This window comes from Pseudopipra pipra, chromosome 13 (assembly GCF_036250125.1).
Source record: "Pseudopipra pipra isolate bDixPip1 chromosome 13, bDixPip1.hap1, whole genome shotgun sequence".
Lineage (NCBI taxonomy): Eukaryota > Metazoa > Chordata > Aves > Passeriformes > Pipridae > Pseudopipra > Pseudopipra pipra.
The window spans coordinates 11,361,717-11,382,243 of NC_087561.1; the positions used below are offsets into that span (position 1 = coordinate 11,361,717).

Genomic DNA, 20,527 nt, shown 5'->3' on the forward strand with positions numbered 1-20,527 from the left:
CTTCCTCCCCTGGCCCCAGGTCCCGCCCCAGTCAGGCTGGGTACCCCAACACTGCCTGGGGCAGCTTCAGGGGTTCAGAGAATGATCCCTCCCAGAGCACAGCTTCTTCAGGAGCACCCCAGGCACAACTAGAGGGTCCCTCCTCCTTCTGCTCTGGTCCTCACCAGCCCTTGCACCCCCCCAACTCTCTCCCACACACCCCCCCTTCCCAGCTGCTGGAGGCAGGGTGCAGCCAGGGGCCAGCAGTGGCCCTTGTCCCCCCTGCCACTGAGGACTTCCCCCCCTCCCACTCCCTCCTCCCACACGCCAGGGAAGGGCTTGTTGCCATCTCCATGTCCGTGGCAGTGCCCTCTGCTCCATCCACCCTGGGCATGGGCACTGAGTACCCCCAGCAGTGTTGGGGTGCAGCCCCCCCATTAACGACACCAAGCCCTCGTTGGTTGCTGCCTCCGCAGTGGTTTATTGGTGTGGGAGACAAGAGCCCCCCAGCAGTGTGGGGGCACCGTGGGGGTGCCAAGGAGGTACTCCCAGGGCCAGAGCCCCGGCTCCTGCAGCAGGGACCAATTTCCAGCCTCACTAAAGCAGCAATGCAATACTGGAGAGCAACAGGCAATCCCAAACTCCAGTATTTACGTGCTGCTAGAGCACTGCTGACAGCTCTCCACGGCCTCCAGACCCCCCTTTTCTGCCCCAAACACAGGGCAAGGGTACCTTGGCCAATCCTTTGCCAGCAAAAGGATCAAAGAGCCATAGGTGAGGGGTATATAGTACATATGAAGCTCAAGCCAACACAGGTCATGCCCATGTTGGAGAACAAAAAGGAGCTGAGTCCTTCCTGCCGGCAGGGCCAGCCCTGCTGAGACACACACACAGACTCAGAGGGAATGTATCTGCAGCTGCAAAGGATGTGCACAGACACCAGCACCAAGAGAACGTGTCTACACACATCTGTCCAACTGAACTAAAGGGATACATGGGAATGTTTTAGCTTCCACATCTATGATAACCAGAAGCTCACTTTCTTGTCTTATCCTTGAGGTAATGAGGCAGCCCAGAATGGTCTGTATCTCCTTGTCCCTACAAACCATGATGTGCTGCTACATCTCCTCAAAGCCCACTGAATGTTGACATTCCAAATGGTATTTTGAAAATATATATATATATATATAATTTTTTTTTAAACCATGATAAAAGGAACTGAAGAACACTCTACAATGAAGACATTTAACATGCATGCATTACCACCACAGGACAGGGTTTTTTTTCTTCAGGGGTGCTATCAGACAGTCTGTAACTATAAGAGAACAAGCAGTTACACAGTGCAAACAAACCAGTTTCAGAAACAAAATCGGAAATAAAATTAACTATTCCACTCAGACCCAAAGAATATGTAGTATCTCGGTCCCAACAAATATACACTTCCAGATCCTGCAGATCTCTCCTGGTTTTTCTACTGCAGAGAGCCTGCAGACCTTCCCAGCCCTTCCAAATGGTCTGTGGGGAAATGTAACCTTGAACTTTCCTCCTAGGGGCTGCTGAACACCAAGGCTTTTCCAGATGTCTCAACATTAATATTTCAGATAAATAAATCCAGATTCCAACAGTTCAAACCTGTTAAGTTTTCCTTAAAATACTTCTATTCAGCTCAGTCTGACTTGTGAGAAATCTAAAAAAAACCCCTTTCTTTTTAAAAAGACTAGATTATGCTTACTTTTCTATTTGAATGGACAAAGCTTATGTGACCAGAAATTAAAGATCTCTGGAACTTCACTGCCTTCCCTGCCCTGCACCAGAGCAGAAAGTACCAGTGTAGGGCAGACAGAGGCTGCAGCCCTGCAGCTGCCAGCAGCACTTACACACCGGCCTGCGAGGGCTGCACAGGAGCAGTGCAGACAGACTGACATTCTTTGTGTTTCCTTTCAACCTTTTTTTTTTTTGTCCCAGTTATGTGACAACTTCCTTCAATTCATTTTCTTAAAAAGCAGCATCAATGAACAATGTCAGAAATGACGCTGCTGGTTCGAATTCTTGTGCCATCCCCTCGTGCCCGAGGAGCCGCCGGGTTCCAGCCCGGCCTCCTCCGAGTCCCTGCCTCCTCAGCAAACTTAAAAACAGGAATTTCAAAAGCTCTTGTAACCTGTGCCAAATGATTGCAAATTTTAAATCAAATATTTGCCAACAAAAAAAGCAGTATTTTCACCCCTTCAGTGTCCTCAACATTGACACCACCAGGGCCAACTCCCTAATGAGCAACTGCTACTTACTGCAAAGCCAACACGTATCCAGTGTTAAACCCGTACGAGCTAAATCAAAACCACCCTCCACATAATTTTACCATTAATTATTTCTGTAACAATGTTTTACTTGACTGTACCTGTGCAGTCTTATTTCTTTCATCTCTTCAAGTGACTCCAAAAGAAAAAAGCAACAGCAAACACACTTAGCTCTAAAATCCATTTTGATAGTGTTTGAGGTTCATGTTTTAATTAATGTTTTTATATATATATAAACCAAACTTTTGCCTAGTTCAACAAAGAGGGCAACAGCTGACTTCAGCAAGGACTTTCCAAAGTAAGGGCTCAGTACACCTCCGCCAGCCTCTAGCACAGAGGGAAAAATCATTCACACTGAGTATTGGGCAAGTGGAAATTTGGGATAGGCAGTGAAATACGTATCTGAGAAAATATGCGTGTTTATGACATGACAGCGTCATTATCTTAAGCAACAGAAAGTTCTGTGTTTGGATCATCCCATCTCACGCTTCAAACTCAGTTTGTGCTATGGAATCTCAACTTTCAATCAGAAATGGGCAGCTGAACAGGATGATTCGAGCTTATCTCAACCTCTCCAAGGCATTACCTGCAGTGCTCAAAAAGGGATATGGATTTCAGAGGACGCTGTGCTTCCCCAGAGGGATGCAGATGCCGCAGGTATTTCGGAGCAGGTGGGACACACGAACTTACCTTCCCAACTCACCTCTGAACGCAGGCACATCAGCTCCTCCTGCACTGACTCCATGGACACAATCAGGCAATTGCTGTTTCAGTGGGAACTACAAAGCAACACACAGAAGGGTTTACGAGGCGCTGGCAGAGGCACCGCCACGCTGCAGGAGGGGGGACTGGGGCTGTGGGGCAGGTCCCCTCCCCAGGGACACACAGACCACAAAGGCTCAGATGGGCACAAATATTTTTAAAATCAGGGGAAAAATTAAAAATAATCAAGTTTTCAGCTCCAGAGAGGGCAGACAATGAAGCAGAACTTAAAGAGTGATTGCGCCCCTCTTCTCCCCATTCCTGCAGCCAGGGCTACCAGCACCACTGGCACCACTGGGTGACTCCAGGCAGTGGTACCCAAGGCACGCTGCTAACCCTGAATCATAACCCTCTGTATCAAGGAGGGATGAGCCACACAAAAACAGCGGCAGCTCTGGGGTGGGTGGAAAAGCACTGGGCACAACCATGGCTGGCAGCAAGCCCACCTCCCCTCCCTGAAGGGTTAAAACAGCAGCAGCAAGAACTAACTATTGGTCCTGGCAGACGAGAAGCAAAGGAAAACCAGGCCTAGGACAAGCAGGTAAGATGCACAGAGGCTGTCTGGGTGTTGCGGCTTTTGTGGTGGCACTATTGGGTGCTCAGCTCCTTGCTGTCACAGGGAGGCAGCACCCAGGAACACCCCCAACCCTGGAGCAGCATCCCACCGTGGCCAGGAATGGGGGTGTCCCACTCTACTGGTAGCCCCAAACATGAGAACTGCCCCAAAAGCTCCACCTCATGGCAAAAGCTTCGCAACAGCCCTTGTGCTGCCACGAGCTCCACACCCGCAGTGTGTACACCAGCTATTTCCAGAAATAGAAACTTCTACCTGTCATCTCCATGAGCCAGCTGCCTACAGAGGTTTAATTAAATCCCCCAAATAACTGGGGAATTTGAACATGCAGAAATCCATTAATGCAGTCCACAAAACAATGCAACTTCTGCTTGCCAAAGTATATTGGGCAATTAAGTAAAAAACACCCGCCCCCCCGCCTCGCTCCAGTCACAAACACACGCACAAAACCAAAACAAATTCCCCCTGAAATACAGGATTCCCTTAAAATACAACCTCATCCCTCCTCACTGACACTGTAACCAGAAAAAAAAAGAGAAGGAAAAAAAAATGTGAGAAGGAGCACCCTGGGAAAGGAAAGGAAATAAATACAGGAGCCCATGACAGGACAGATTTGCATACAGAGCCTTTACTGACCCACACACTGCAGGGCTAGGTGAGCTCAAAGACAAGTAAATATTCAGCATTTCCTTTCTATAAAAAAACAGGAACAAAAACCCCAACTCTGCTATCGAACAGTTTTCCAGGAGACATGCACAAACAAATCCTGAAGTCATTGTTCTCATTTGAAACAATTAAATAAGGCATTTACTATTTTACAGAAAAGGCTAAAATAAATCATCTCGTTAGAGCTGAAGGTCCCAGACACTCATTAGCGAGACAAAACTACGGTGGCAAAATGAAAATAAGGGCGTGAGTAACACCACCAAAACACTTCATATCTGCCTGGCTCTGAAAAAAAACCCACCACCTTCGTTCCTGCCTCCCTTTGAACGGCGAAATTTAAACAGAAGTCACGTCCTAATATTTACAGATGTGGCCAATAGCAGGGATCAGACCCGATGCTTGATCGACAACCACCACATGCTTCCAGCCACTCCATTCCCGACAGGACTAGCCCCGACAGGCTGCCGAAGGCTGCGGGAAGAGAAGTGGCTGTGAAAGAGCACGAGCAGCCAGACGTGGGAACCGCACACGGCCAAGTTACTTTCATTTGTGCGGCACCTCCAGCGCATCTCCCCGGCGCTCACATCGCACCGAAATCGCCCTCACACGTGTCCTACCCAGCTAAGACTCCCTCCCGGCGGCACAAAATAAATGCAGAAAATACGTTTTTTTCCCTCCCCGTTCGCCACGGTCGAAGCTGTGCGGGAGCGAATAACTTCTCGCGCGCTCGATTAAAAAATAATTCTTCTCCTCACTAATTTAACCATAAAAAAAAAAAAGGCCGGAGAAGCAGCAAGTGGTTCATGCAAAACCCAGCACGGCGCACCTCCCGCGCGCTAAACCACACACGCTCTTAGGTGGGGCCGAACACCCAAAACCAAACTGCAGCTACAAAGGGCGAATTCAAACAACGCAAAAAATTAATTCGTTAACTTCACCCCATGTGAAACTCGACCCCGATACTGTTACCAGCAGGATCAGCTGTATTCACCAGGGCGAGGGTGTTGTTCTGGCGAGGAGCTACTGGTGCTCGCGAGGGCCTGCGGGACAAGACTTCAACTTACAGTACTTCAGAAAACCAGTAAAATCCACAGCAAAATTCCAGGATCCACAGTTTTTTCTCAACACTGCTGAGGAGAAGACAAGTATGATGCTTCTTGTTACTTCCATTTTTTTGCATTGTCATCTCATCCAGTTTTAAACAACAAGGGACAGATCTGGAAGCCCGATTCCTATAAAGTTTATTTGTTAAGCACAGGAAAAAAAAACCTCAAACAAAAAACTTATTTTTTTTTTTTTGGTCAGATGGAACAGTAATTCAAAACATAACAAGAGCACTTTGATTTTATTTTTTTTAGATTTGGGTCAGTTTGCCTGAAGCATTACTTAAAGCTTCTCTCTTACATTTCATAAATGTTTACGGCATTAGCAGCAAAATTTTACTGTTATTTCCCACTAAAGTGGATTAACTAAATACAGACTTTCACAGTTGCCGGTGAGTTCTTTGGATTTCTTCAGAGCAGAAGATGATGAAACTTGGCAGATGGTCCCTCACCTACACGTAACACACACACAACATACAAGCAGAATTTCTTTTTTTTGGGGGGGTGGGACACCAATTAATGTTTTAACCTTGGAAAATTAGCTCTCCAAACGCAAAAAAATTGTCTTTATGTACCTGATGCATAGTTGGGAAAAATACTGTATTTAGGATCAATTCGAGAGGGAAAAGCCCCAGTGCTGCACACGTTGCTCCATCACTGCAGCTCCCGGAGAGCTGCGAGGCTGCCCGGGGAAGCCGGACCTTGCCAGGATATTCAAATTTCCTGTACAAAGCGAGTAACCAGCGAGGGGAAAAGGAAAAAAAAATATAGCAAAAGCTGGCTGCCAATCTTTTTTTTTAATATTTTAAATTATTTCGGCGAATTATTCTTTTTGGTTATACCAGTATCTTTTTGTTAATGTATAAAACTTTTCCCTACGCGCGGGGGCGGTGGGGGCGGGCGGGGCCGGCAGCCCCGTGGGTCGCCGCGTTTGCTTTAAAAAAAAGAGGGAAACGGGCAAAAAAAAAAAAAAAAAGACTCAACCCCGAGCCACACCTGCGGGGGGCGGGCGCGGCTCCCCGCGGCGCAGAGAAAAAGATTAAAAAAAAAATTATTCATTAGAAAAAAAAAAAAAAAAAGAGGAGGAGGAAAAGGCCCCCGGGGGGTGGCGTGGGGCGGGGGGGCCGTCGGGGCACCCACGTGGGGACCGGCCCCGCTCCCGCACTAACGGTCCGGGGGCTCGGGGGGGGCCCCGCCCGCCGCCCCCCGGCCCCCCCGGCCGCTCCCCTGTCACCGCCCGCCGCGTCACGGCCCCCCCGGCCCCCCGGGGCCGCCTTTGTGCGGAGCGGGGCGGCTCCCCCGGGGGGGGGGCGCTGTTGGTACCGCCGCGCTCCCCGCACCCCCCGCCCGAAAAAAGTTTTTTTTTTATAGTTTTTTTTGTTGTTTTTTTTTTTTTAAACTTCTTCCCCCCCACCCCCAAAAAAAAAAAAAGTGTCGCCCGGCCCCGTGCCCACCCGTCCCGCGCGGGGAGCGGCGCGACCCCGCCCACGGGGGAGCGGCGGGAGGGGGTCGCGCCGTGTCCGTCCTCCCCCCCCAATCCCATCCCGTCCCGTCCCGCCGCCCCCCGCCCCGCCGTGCCCTCCCCGTGGGGCCGAGCCGGGCCGGGCCGTCCCGCCCGCGGCGGGCACAGGGAACGGGGGGCGGCGGTCGCCCCCCGCGGCGCCCCGGCCCCGCCGCCCCGGCCGCCCTCCCTCCTCACCTCCGAGTCCACTCGAAAATGGCGCCGAAACCGAAAAAACTTCGCAAATTTCATTGTAGGCGGCTGCAAGGGCTGCTGGGAGCGGGGGCGGCCGCAGCACCGCCCGGCGGGGCGGGCCGGGCCGGGCTGGGCGCGGCGCGGGGCGGGGCGGGCGATGCTCCGGCGGTACCGCCCGGTGGGGATGTGCGGCCCCCGCGGGACCGGCCGGGCAGGGGCTGGATTCACCTGCCCCCGGTCCGGTGCCGTGAGCCGGGACGGCCGCTGCCGAAAGCTGCGTGCAGGGAACAAACCCTCAGTTTGGGAAAAAAGTAAACAAATGTGTATAAACCACAAGAGCTGCACGGGAGCGGCGGGGAAGCGCGGCTTCGCCTGTCGTGCAAAGCGGCTCGTTCCGCTGCTCTTCCCTCCGCGGTTTATGGCCTCTTGTAACCCACCCGGAGCAGGGATGATGCTTTCCCAGCCCTACGTGGGTAGAAGTTGATGTCTTGTTACGCAGTGTGTGGCTCTGCCCATGCACTCACACGACATCAGACTTCGAGTTGTTCTTTTTCCCTCCATTACTGTGATATGAAATTCTCCACAAACACAGATTCGCAGTCCTCCTTTCCCCGACCCACAGGCTCAGCAGATGTTTCCCCTGTGTTATAACCTGCCCAGAGTCACACAGGAGCGATGGGAGGAGGATTTCAGAGCCCACATCTCACATCCCAGGTGTGGGATGGCGCCACGACACTTATGGGAAAGATGAGTGGTTTGGTGAAACGGTTTTCTGAAGACTTTTAAATTTGAAGAGTCAGAGCTTGGGAGGATGGTGATTTGTGCTGGTGGGGAGTCTGGCAAGGTGAGGCCTAGGGAAGGTGATACTGGGGCAAAGTGATCCTTTTCAAAGGGAGAACCCAGATCTGGTGGTCAAAAACTTCCAGGTTTGTCACATTCATTGCTGGAAATGGGCAAAGCTGCCAAGTCTCTTGTTGGCTTGGTGGGTTTGTAAGCTTGCAGTTTTTATTTCTACCTCCACCCCAAACAGCAAAAAAACCCCAAACCCTGTTGCTAAATAATTGCTCTGTTCTCACAGGTGAGCAGTGAAGCTCAATTAATTCTGCTTTGTGAAGTGCTTCTGATCCTCTGATGGAAACATGTAGGGGCAAAACACTATTATTTTGCAACTTTCAAAGGCTGATAAGAGCGGTGAAAACGGAAAAGCCTCACCACTGAGGGGGTTTACAGCCCTGCACTTTTTCCACTCGAGATCTTAGAAACTAGCTGATGGCTGCTGCTTTTCATTTAGAAGGGTTTTTCCCCCCCTTTTGAAAGAAATGCAATCACTACCAAGTATTCTGGAGGGACTTCATCTTTAAACAAATAATGTTTTTCTTCTTGGGTGTGCGCTATTATTTTCTTAATTATTCCTGGATTTCTGCCTGTTCCACCAAGAGTTTTCTCAGATGGCAGAAACAATTGGTCCTTTTTTTATTACGCTAATAGCAAAAAGTATCCCTAATAAAAAGACTCTGTACATCCCATAAACTCAAACAAGACACATTTTGCCAACAATCACACCTCTTCATTGAGGCATCTTATATGCTGCCTTTTTTTTTTTTTTTTACTTTTTTCCCCCCACATTACTATTGTTTACTACTCAGCCTCACTGGCTGGCTGCGTTTCAGTGCCAAAACGAAACGAATCGAGTAATTTATTTAGCACCAGAGCCCTCCCACTCACCCTTAGCGTGTATGTTGTATGTTGAGATCTCAGCAGATGTGGTGAGGAATGAATGGGCAAAGAGATTCACCCACACAGAATCACATCTACTTGTGGGTGGCCTCTAATTAATTTGGCTTTGAGGCTCTGCTGCAAGGTAGATGGGTTAGGAAGTCTGGCCAGGAGTCATCTGGTTAAATCATACCTATTCTATGGAGAACTTCATTGTGTAGCTGTGTCTGACTCCCACCCTTGTGAGAACTAATTAAAAATGAAAAAAAAAAAGCCCCACACTTATTGGAAGTCAAATATACATGTCAGCGTTTCGGATGAAATGGTATCTTGGGAGGCTCCTGCACATTTAATCAGCTGGTTGCGCCATGTATATCATGGCCTCAAAAGCTGCAGTGAGAACCACGAAAGGCACTGGCTTAACATCAGCAGAAGTGTTTGCCAAGCTTGGATTATGTCACTGCTTTATGATCTTGCTTTGTAAAGGGAGAATACTCTTGGGGAGAAAGGACTCGGCATGCCGGATCTACAGCAAGAGCAAGGAATGAATGCTGCTCACAGAGACCGGGGGAAGGGCGAGGGATTGTGTTTGCTGGGTATTTTTGCAGATGGATGCTCTGTGGTCCCTGCTTCTGAGCAGAGATGCGCCCCATGGATCACTGGGGCAGAAAGCAGAAAGCCCAAAGTTCCCAAGCGAAGCTGTTTGCTGCTTGCCCTCCTGCAGGCACACCTGCAGGGTCCTGCCCGGGTCCTGTTCCTCATCTGTCCACGACTCTCGGGGCGTTGCAGTTGCACTCCAGAGATGCAGTGAGGCTCACTGGCTTTCCCTTGCCTTGGCATAGGCACCCAGCTGGGCTGGGGCTTGTCAGACACTCAGAATGTGATACCCTTGCAGAGGTGGCAGCTGGTTAAAAAAAATAAACATCCTACACCACACATATGAAAAGTGGCCTACTGAAATCCTTCTGCTCTCTGTCACAGGGATGAGCTGTGGCCGCTCCTTCTGTGCTGCAGGCTGATGGCAAAGGCAGGAAACTCTTAGAGGAGATCAATTCTGTTTGCCCATTGCCCAACCAAATGCCAGGTTTGCCTCTGCTGTCCACAAGTGGAAGGAAAATAAACCAAAAACTTGCAGGTTACATGCCCTTTCAGGAGGGATGTTGGTGGGACAAGGTACATTGGAGGGGACAAATGGCTCAAGAGAAACACCTCTTCAAAAGCAGCCCTTGGGGTCTGGGAGCTGTACTACTCAAGCTGCCCTTGCTTTCCTGTTGCAGTGAGAGCCTTGTGCAGCCCCTGCTCCCTGCCCGGCTCGCTGCCAGAGCATCCTGCCCAGCCTGGAAACTTTCCACTGCTACTGAGCTAATAAACTGCACTGCTTCTTGGATGAGTGTCTGGCCAGTCCCTAACTATATCCTGACACTGGGGTTTGACATGGGAAAGGGGGTCCTTGTGTCTGCAGGGGCTGTGTGGGGCACAGGGAGTGTGGGTGGGCAGTCTGGGGTGCCTGGGATGGTGGCAAGGAGCAAGTGCAGGTGTGCATGGCCACAGCACCTTGTGTTTCCCAATGTGCAGAACAGGGGTTCCTGATGTGCAGAAGGGGAGTGGTGCCTTTTATTTATTGCATTACCCTCCCCCCCCAGCACAGGGCACTGCCCATCTCAAGCTCTGGCTTCTGCACTAACCCTTCCTCGAGTGTTCCGGTCCCTGTGACCAGACTGAATGGTGGGTTGGTGCTTAGTTTCTTTCTGGGTCTCCTTCATCTGCCATTGTGCATCAGCCCTGGCATTTCACATTTCCCCCAGCTGTGCACGTGGAGTGACAGTCCCAGCCTTGGCTTTCTGGTCACCCTCAGTGCTTGCATCCTCAGCCACTTCCCGCAGTGTGGAAAAAGGGTGTGGTGGCCGTGCCAATGCAGTTTTGGCATCATCTTTTACCTCCCTTGGCTCAAAGTGTGCCCGGAGCATAGCACTGTCTGGACAGGGATTCCATTACCCGCCATCCAGCCTGCCAGCACAACCTTGTCATTGCAATTTGTCACACGTGTTTGGGGTGTGTTCAGTACCTCGCCGAGGGCCCGTTTGCCAGGCGGTTCATCCAATCAATCCTTGTCTGATGCGAGGAGCGGCCGGGCTGTGCTGGGCCAACACACGGCCATGCCGTGGGGCTGTGCCATGGCCTTCCGAGGCAGAGAGGTGTGAACCAGCAGCATGACATCCCCTACCATCGGTCTCCTTTTTTTTTTTCACTAGAGGAGGGTTATTTGTGTAGAAAGTAACTATTTTTGTTGAAACGCTAATTTTAAACTATTTTTTTCTTTTTTGTTTCAGGATGGAAACCTTCTGCAAAGGCACCAGCTCCCCACTCCTCCCCTCCTTGTCTTTGCAGTTATTTGCTGTATTTATTTACTGCAAAATTTGCTGTATTGCCTGACATTTTTCGGTTATCAAAATATTTTGATTATGTGCAGGGGAGGGGGTGGGTTGATAGCACAGCCGACATCTCAATAGAAAACTGCCTGTAAAACATTCTAACTAAATTCAGGGTGGGGACGAGTGAGATACTCCAGCCTGTCCCTGGCAAGCCTTTGGCATTGCTGCTGTGACCTGGCCTGTGCAGAGCCCGGGGCCAGCTCGACAATTCCCTGCATATTTCCCTGTAAATTTCCAGCCCTTTCTGAGCTCTCCCCATGGATGAATCAACTAGACCAAGCACAGAAAGGACGACAGGTGAGAAGATGGTGCTGCAGAACCACATCCCAAAATCACTGCAGAGGTTTTCTGGTGCACTGTGAGAGGGGACAGAGGCAGGATACAAAAAGTAGAGCTTTAAAGGGTGGGAGGGGAATTGAATATCAAGGTTACTCCAAAAAGGGCTGGAGCACTTTCCGCTTTGCTCTTTCTCGCTTTGAGAAGCAGAAGTATGGCTGTCCATAGGATAACCACCAGCACATTGGCTGTGGAGATGTCTGCTGGCCTCGTCCTTGAGCAAATGCCATTGGCAGAAGATGTGCTGACCCATGAGTGAGGAGCTGCCCGCATCCTGAAAGCCACGCTGCTCTCATGGATTTGAAATAGCATTGAGAAATTATCTGTTACAGCACCTCTTCAGCTTCTTCGTGCAAAAGTGTTAATGATTTTGAAGATCAATGTTTATTGAAACAGCACATGATGACTTTATTTGCTTCTGTGATTTTTTCTGTACCTAAACAAGGTCCTCTGACTTCCCCAAAGCCAGCAGGTTTAAAACTTTTCTCTGAGTTGTGTTACCAAACTTTCAATTTGTCATTGAGACAGTATTCTGTCAGAAGTGCAGTACTGTGGGCATGTACATATAAATATTGTGCTCTTCTGGCAAAGCAGAATGTCATGACAGGATAATATGTTATTTAATACAGAGCCATAGATTAGACAATGACATTTGCAATACAAACAAGTCCCAACATCAGACGGTTGCAAAAGTCCTTGTTATGCTGATACAGCAGGAAAACTGATATTTGGAGCTGAATATTTTATATATTGTGCTCTGTGACCATCCTATGGACCTCTGACATACCTTAAATTATCCAGTCCAAGAGTCATTTGGTACAATTCAAGGCAATAGCCCCAGGAGAAATCCCTTAGACATGCGAGGAGTCTGTGAAATGGTAGGTTAGTTGTTGTCTTCAGATGTCCTTGGCCCTCCTCCTAGGAAAGACAGTCTGGCTCCTGGCTTTTTACCTAGAGGATGTATTAATTCCTAAAGGGTAGCTCCTAGAATGGCCAAAAGAAAACCCAAGCAGTGAAGGTGTGCATCTCTGAGAGCTTGCACCCAATAAACTAGCAAGGAAAGCAGGTTTCTTTGAGCTGCTGGTTACCCCATGGACTGTTCCTGGGCAGGTGCTCCCAGGAGATCCAACTCCATTTCCAAAGCAAACAGGCCCATGTCCAGCCCAGGTGCACCAGGAGGGAGTCAGGGAGGCTCTTGAGCCTGCCCTCGTGCTGGTACCCTTCTTTCACAGTTGAGTTTTAAGCCTCTCTGTGTGATTTTAGTGAGGAGCACCTTGCCCTTCACTGTTTGTAGGCAGCTCGTTCCCATGCTGGGCATTGGACTGTGATCGCTGCCCTTCCAGCAGCTGCTTTTGGAATTAAGACTGGGCTTGTGGAGGACAGGATCAATGGTCCAAATACAGGAGAGAACCTGGCAGGCCAGCCCCAAACACCCTGTTGGCATGTCCCTGGTTTCCCACCCTGTGAAGGAGCGGAAAGGCTTTGGAAAGTGTCATGCAGCACTGTGACTCTCCAGCTCATGATCACTTGCTTTGGTGGCTCCTTAACCCCCACCTGGGGAAAGTTTATCTTAAGGGGCTTTCAAGGCACCCAAATCCCATACAGATCTTCATTGCTTTTGAAAATCTCCATCCTAGTTTTTGTTGGTGACTCCCATTTTCCTGAGGAGAAGTGTTTTCTAATGAGGCAGCTTTGAGCAGGGATAACAGCTCTGTGCCAAGGCACCTGATCCCAGTTGCTCATGCTGTGTTCCTGGGTAAAGAAGAAATCATGGCACTGGGTCCACAGGTTGGCCATGGGCCAGTTATCCTATTAGCAGAATTTTAACAGGAAGATGAGCACTGCTCCTGTGGACAGACATTAATTAGGTTTCAACATGCCCAGGACACAATATACCTTTACACAAGCTTTTAACCTTAAATTACTCAGGTTTTTTTTAATTACTCAATTACCATGAGTTGCACCTGCTGTACAGCAGAGTGTTTTCCACTCTGAACAGTGGGATGAAGAAGTGTTGCTCATACCCTGCTGTCAACACTGGCAGAACTCACAGGGAGGCACTTCATTCACATCTTCCCTTCTACTAAGAGCTTTCTATTTCATGGTGCATCCAGCTAGCAAGGAGGCTCCAGGGTTGACTCTGAAATTTAAAGCTATGCAGGATCTGACTCTCTGTGTGAAACTGCAGGCTTGCACCAGGAGTTAGTTCAGCAATGCATAGTGCAGAAGCAATGGCAAAACAGGCTTCAAATTGTATTTCTCATGTTGCCTTGGGTGCAAAGAGATGTTGCATGAGTGGGAGACCAAAACCTGCATGGACAGTGACTGCACCACACACTGCTTAGCAAGTGTGTGTCATTTAGTGTCATTTGGAACAGAAGACCAGACACTTACCTGCCACATCTGGCTCAATTCCAGTGAAATCTAATAACAACCTTATGCTTTTCACAGAAAATGCGAACTTTAGTAGGAAGGATGCAGCACAGCCCGAGGGAATGAAGTTAAAGTTCTGCCCTGCACCCAAGCCAGTGATGCCTTGCAACCCCCAGACACCAGGACCAGACACCACAGAAATCCCCTGCAGGGATGGCTGTGGGTGCTGGGAGAGGTGAGAGGAGAAAACGTGTGAGAAAGGGAAGCGGCAGCAAAACCAGTCTAGCCCAAAAGGCAGAATGCCAAAATGAGACCACCCAGAATATGTTTAATTAGTACTTTTCCTAAATTAGTGCTTCTCTCTGCTTATCTTTTATTCATTTTTCACCTTCATGAAATGTCAAGTCTAGTGGGTGTGATAACACGTAGCTCTTGTGGGGAACAGGAAAAGGGTGTGCTGGCAGTGAAGAGGTACTGCCTCCAGACTGCCCTCAGGATGGGATGCAGGATTGGGCCCCAGGCCAGCCCCAAAGTGTGTCCTGCCAGGAATGGGTCTGTTTTTGGGTGGTGCTGGGGCAGGGAACCTGTCCAGGTGTGGTGGGACAGAGCAGAGCCGCCTGCAGAAGTGCACATGTACACCCAAGTGCTGCACACAGCAGAAGACCCATCCACCCTGTGAGCTGCACAGCTTAGGAAGTGTGTACAGTTACGTTTCCCCAACATTATTTATTTCAGTGGATGATGAAAACAGCAATAAATAATTAGTGTCTTTGAATGGAGGTGGCACAGAGAGTGTTCTCATGGATTGGTTCCTGTTGTGCACCTTGGCTGCAGCTCAGGAGAGCGGTGGGAGACCCATGGCTGCATGGCAGACATTGGCTTCCAGGGTTAGCTCAGCCTGGCTCAGCCCTTCCCAGCAAGTCCATCACCTGGACAGACACAGGTATTACATTATGAATGTCCCAGCTTCATGGAAGCACAGCAAGGAAGCAGGACACAGGAAGCCACAGAGAAGCAGGGCTGTGTAACCCATGGGGGAAGCCAAGGAGGGAAGCAAGGTGATGTCCCTTTTGTTTTCCAGTCTGATATGTGATTTGGGAGAGCCGGTGATGAGATGGGCTATTGGAGCTGCTGCCTTTTAGCACTGTCTTTTATACTGACTACATCTAAGAAAGTGTACTAATAAAAAGAATAATGATTTCTGAATCTTGCTTCTGGGAACAAAATCTACATTTCTGTACTCTTTACAGGAAAGAAATTCAATTTTGTTTGCAAGAAAGAGAAATTTCAACCTCTTGGGGAAGATACCTAACTGTAAAGAGACAGAAGAAAAGGTACAATTAGTTTCATGATACCATGAATTGGGAAATCCATGAGTTTCACTGAAACCAGTCATGGTTTCCACCTCCCTCTCCCTTTTGAAACACTTGGTTCAGGCTCGGGGCTGGAGGAGTGCAGAGGCAGCTAAACGTTTCCACATCTGGTTTGGGGAAGATTTGGAAAAATAATTTTGTTGCAGAATTAATAACAGTAATAGAGTTTATTTGTGTCTCTCAGTATATGGCAATATATAGTAGAGTTTCTCCTCGAGCACATTTGTGTAGGGCTGCCTTGCTTGGTGTTGCTGACTCACCTATTCCTTGGAGAGGAAAGTTTGCTGTCTCCCTGAGAGATAACAGGGCTATTCTTAACCATAGAAAAACTTCTGCTGTTTCATTTTAGCAGCTCTGGTTGGGAAGGTTTCACCATTTGAGCCCTGGTTTTTCTATGCTTTCACTTACTTTGCCTTTGCGGTTTCATGCACTGAAATGATACCAGCTGTCAATGATCCCACGGAAAAGTTAACATGGGAGACAGCTACATGTGTTTAATTGTTTATTTGGAACCACAAAAATGGTCCTAGAAAGCAGAGGGATCAGTTTTGAATGATAAAGGATTTTGGCTAAAGAGCTGTGCAAAGTGAAAGGGTTAATGATGATGCTTCACCTGGAGAAAGCCCTGTGGTGTGAGTCACCAGCTGTGCCTGTCCAGCCTGCTTTGGCTCTGCAGTGGTCAGTCAGATGTGGAGTTTCACCTCCTCACAGGCAAGGACCAACCTGCAAAATGCAGAATCAGCTGGTTCCTTCTAACAGCACTGCTCGCAGTCATGGGTGGGTGCCTGCACTGAGGGGTGGCTGTTCCCTGCCAGAGCAGGACACCCAAGAGGGATGGTGGTTAGATGGGAATAGCCCTGTGATGTGCAGATACCAACTGTGAGCTCTGCACAAGAAGAAATGTCTGTGGGGCATCACCTTGCACTTGCAGCTGGTGTTGGCAGAAGTGGCAGCAGCTCCCCCTAAAAGGGCTTCAGCGGAGTGCCCTGTGGCAAGACAGGTACCTCGGGGCTGGGGAAAAGCAGCAGCTCCTGGTGTTGTTCTCCCCCAGTGACCAGCTGCATCAGTGCAAGGCATTGATGCCTCCCGAAACTTCTGGACAGGTTTTGTTTTCTCCAGCAGTCACAGTTTACAAACTGGAGCCAGCACTCACCTCCTCTCTGCCGCCTCTGCCGTCCCACCGGGAGGGCGATGGGCAGGGAGCCACTGCGCTCAGGAAGAGCCTTTGTTGCAGGGCTCAGCCATTAAACTCAGTGACTTTCAGAGAACCCCACACTTACTTTAAAGGTTTATTGTTTGCTCTGGAAAGCAGCTCTGAAACATCAAATCTGCACCCCCCAAAAAAGCACAGTTGGGAGCTGCTGGGCTGCTCGTTGCTCTCAGGAAAGGCTGAACTTGGACCCTGTGTGGAGCTACCCAGATTTTGGGGTGCTGGGGCAGAGGCTGGAGTGCAGCATGTGTACAGCACAGCCTCCATGGTCAATGATGCACAGTGGGTCACTGTGGCTTTCCGGGGTGCAATGGCAGTGCTGGAGAGGAGGAGAAGGCTGTGTGAGCAGGATAACAGCATTCTTTTTTTGTTGTTTGATTTACATCCCCTTCCTTTTCCTCTGCCTTGGAGCTCCCCATTGTCTCAGACTACTCCTGGGGCAAGCAAGAGTTTTATCTCTTTCACCACCTTTGCTAAGCAGCAGCTCTGGACACAGACCCAAGAACATGAGGGGCACAACCAAACCATGGCAGAGAGTGGAGCAGCTGGACATCACTGCGTGGACAGGGATGAGGACACAGGGCTCTGAGCTGGGAGGGCTGGCTGTGCAGCAGCCTCCCGTGCTGGGTCACCCTCCGAGATGTCTGGCTGAGAGGAGGCAGCCTGAGCCATAACTGGGCTTTTATGGGGCCTTGGAGAAGGTGTCTTGGCAGCTGCCATTTGTGCCGTGCAGAGAGCAGCTCCCCCACCTCCATCCCTAGTTGGCAATAACTGCTAGAAAGCAGCCTTGAAACAACAACCAGCTTTCTAATAAAGCTGGGAAGTATTGCTGAGACAGAAAGTGCAGGAGAACCGCATGCAGTGCTGGAGCACAGCCTGCAAACAAGACCTCGCACCACAATGTCCTGGCCTGATTTGGTGTGTCCTTGTCCCCTTCAGCAGGCCAGGGACTGGCAGCCACTGGGCTGAGCTGCAGCCTTTGCTCTGTGTTGGTGTTCTTACCTCTGCTGGTGGCACATTTGTGGCCAGCTGTACTTGTGCAGTGTAGGAGCAAGGCAGGTCACCTCTGACCATGAGAATGTGTTTCACAGCTGATACCAACAGTGCAAGCTGTGGAAGTGTTGGTGCAAAAAGCTGCCCAGTGTGTTTGTACATAATTGGGCTGACAAATCCACAGTGTCCTGTCTGTGCCCATGTGTGATTTAATTTCATAATGCAATCCCTGCAGTCCCAGTCTAGTCTGAGTCATCTTCATCATATCCATGTCTTGTAGTATCACTCCCAAGAGTATGTTTTAAAGTTTTTATTTTGGACGACGTGTTTTTTGCTGTTTCCCAGGATGTGTGAATCCTGTCTGGATCCCGGTTGGAGCAGTCCCAGCAGCACCCTCTGTCAGGCTGGCACTGGGACCTCTCCTTCACTGGGACCTCCGAGGCTGGCTCGGAGACACGCTTTAGGGTGCTGCTGGCCCTGGGGAGCGGGAGGGGTGGGACCTAAGGATTTGGGGTTCCCAGCGGTGCGGGAGCGGTGCGGGAGCGGAGCTGGGCTGAGGACCACCAGAGGGAGCACAAGAGTGCAAAAATCCCACCGGGAAGCTGGGGGGACGAGAGGGCTCCGGCTGCGCTGGTGTGCACTGGGAGAGATCTCGTCGCCCCCATCCCAGAGCCTCGGGGCTCCCCGGAAGGACCAATGGAAAGGTCTGAGTGTCGCAGGCAGCCTCCATCGCTCCGTCTCTCCATCAGCAGCTCCTGAGCCACATTGTCCGGCGGGATAACGGGTTCCTTGCTCAGGACACAACCTGCCTGGGCACTCTGCATCCCTCTGCGCGGTACGGCACGGCTGGAGCTCTGCAGTGACGTTGTGGGCTGCTGAGGTCGCGTTTCATTCAGTTCAGATATCTCCATTCCCTGAACCTGAGTCCTTCTCTTCACATTGCTGGAGTGAGCAAACCCCTCACCAGGGCGGGGAGGCAAGGCAGTGGGTGCATGCTGCACCCCAAAGTGCCAAGCTGCCTGTCAGGCCCTTCAAAAAACCTTTTAGCACCTCTGAGCCCAACTTGCTTGTGAAGTTCACTGTGAAAAAGGCATCGTGAGATGAGAAAGCCCATGGGGCTACTTTTGTCAGAAAACCATATTTAAAAGAAAACACAGCAGCCATCCTGTTGCAGCCAAAGGACCCTGTGATATCCCTGCTGAGGCTCAGCGCTGACTTTCTTGCTGCAATGCTTTTTCTACCAGACATGAAGATACCATGAGACTCCAGTTAACACCAGGGTATTCACATGGGGGATATCTGCTCACACATTTAGTATCCACAGCCTGCCTATCCTCATGGAATAAATCTCCAGCTGCATGTGCAATGTGGTGCCTGGGCTGGGACCTCCCTCAGCACCCTGTGAAGGGCAATGGTAGCCAGGCAGGTCCCTGCACTGAACAGGCTCTACCCAGGCCAGGGGCTCACCAAGTAAAAAGACAAATAATTCCCATCATATCACTGCTGGTGGTGTGGTACTGAGGGCTGGTTTTGCTTGCTTGTTCAAGAAGAGGTGAATTCCACCCAGGAGGAATTCACTCCTCGCCTGTGCTAATATTAAAAACGTGCTGGATGGTTTAATTTTAGGCCCAGTTATCTTTCTCGCCACAGAGTTTCACACAATTGCATGACAGGATGTCTGCAGAGGTCAGATGGGAATAATAGAGGTGTTAGTCACTCCAGAAAAGGAATTAAATCGCGCCAGGCAGTTTGCACCGTTACTTCTGGTGCTGCCGTGGGGACAACCCCGAGGTCTTGTCTAGCAAAGCTTCAGCAGTTATTTAGGAAAGCATAGCCAGCATTTTTTTTTTCATTTTCGGCTGCCTTTCACAGCGGGGCAGTGGGTCCATGTCGCAGCTGCCGTGGGGACTGTCCTGCTGGCGTCCAGGCGCCGAGGGAGGGTCATTGTCCCATTGTGCGGATGGGAAATGCGAGCACGAGGATGCAGAGCTCTGCTTGGAGGCTCTGAGCTGGAGTCTCTGGGGGCCTTGGCCCGAGTTTAACTACAAAACCATCTCTCACAGTCCTCCACGTGCCAAGCAAAGCATTTCAGAGCATCCCCCCTTTCTGCTCATGACCCTTTGTCAGCAGCTTCCCTGTGCAAGTGCTGCAGGGTGTCCCTCTGGAAACCCTGCCACTGTCTCCAGCTTAGGCAGCAGCGTGGATAAACCTCAGTCACAAAAGCTTGAACCCCAGCCAACTTTCCCAGAGACCAGCCAGGCTCCAGCAGCATAAAGCCAGTTTCTGCTTGCCGGGGCACTGATGCCCCACTCCAGACTGGTCCAGGGGCTGGTCCCTGGGTTGTGGGTGCAGGTGACATCATGCATGAGGTGCCCATGAAGCAGGAGGGACCTGAGGAGCCAAGGACCTCCTTGGCTCAAGCTGCAGAGCAAAGCACACATCTGCCTGCACCACAGAGGAAAGGGACGGGGCTAATGCCAGCAGGAGGGAATGGCAGCTTTGGAAATGTGTGAGTCATGCTCGGGTCTGACACTCACGATAGAAAGGCTGAGATGTGCAGGCTCTGCTGGCTTCCTCACAGGGCTCCAGAGCTCCGGTGGGTGCATCCTTGTGGGACCTGGCCCCACCACCCCGGGGCATCCAGACACACAAGAGCAATTGTGGCTTTCTCACTGTTGGGCAATGAACGGGGCCCGAATATTGTTGTGGATTTAAATAGAAAATGCTTTCAGATTGAAATGACCTTGATTACAGCTGGTTGTATAATTTGCTGTGAATGAGGTTCTCCGCAAAGTTTGGCATTTTTGTTTTCATTGCATAATAATTAGTGATTACATTTTTTCCAGTATTTATTCTGGGCTGATCTTGATATGAGCCTGAAATGCCAGCAGTGCAATGACAAGAGCCAGCATCCATGCCAGCATCCATGCCAGCATCCATGCCAGTATCCATGCCAGCTGATTTGCTTTCTATAGGTGAGGAACATCAAGCAACCATCAATTGCTTCCCCTTCAGAAACA

General features: G+C 50.1%; 1 long non-coding RNA gene across 2 annotated transcripts; it reads right to left on the reverse strand.

Moving 5' to 3' along the window:
- Positions 1 to 436: 436 nt before the first annotated feature.
- Positions 437 to 7,204, reverse strand: LOC135421477 (uncharacterized). 2 transcript variants are annotated; one of them, XR_010434025.1, is made up of 4 exons: positions 7,078 to 7,203; positions 5,954 to 6,101; positions 5,245 to 5,402; positions 437 to 3,052 (listed from the first exon to the last, which is right to left on the reverse strand). It is a non-coding gene; the product is annotated as an uncharacterized LOC135421477 (long non-coding RNA). The 2 variants fall into 2 exon arrangements; XR_010434024.1 differs by having other exon boundaries at positions 5,245 to 6,101; positions 7,078 to 7,204.
- Between the last annotated feature and the right edge of the window lie 13,323 nt (positions 7,205 to 20,527).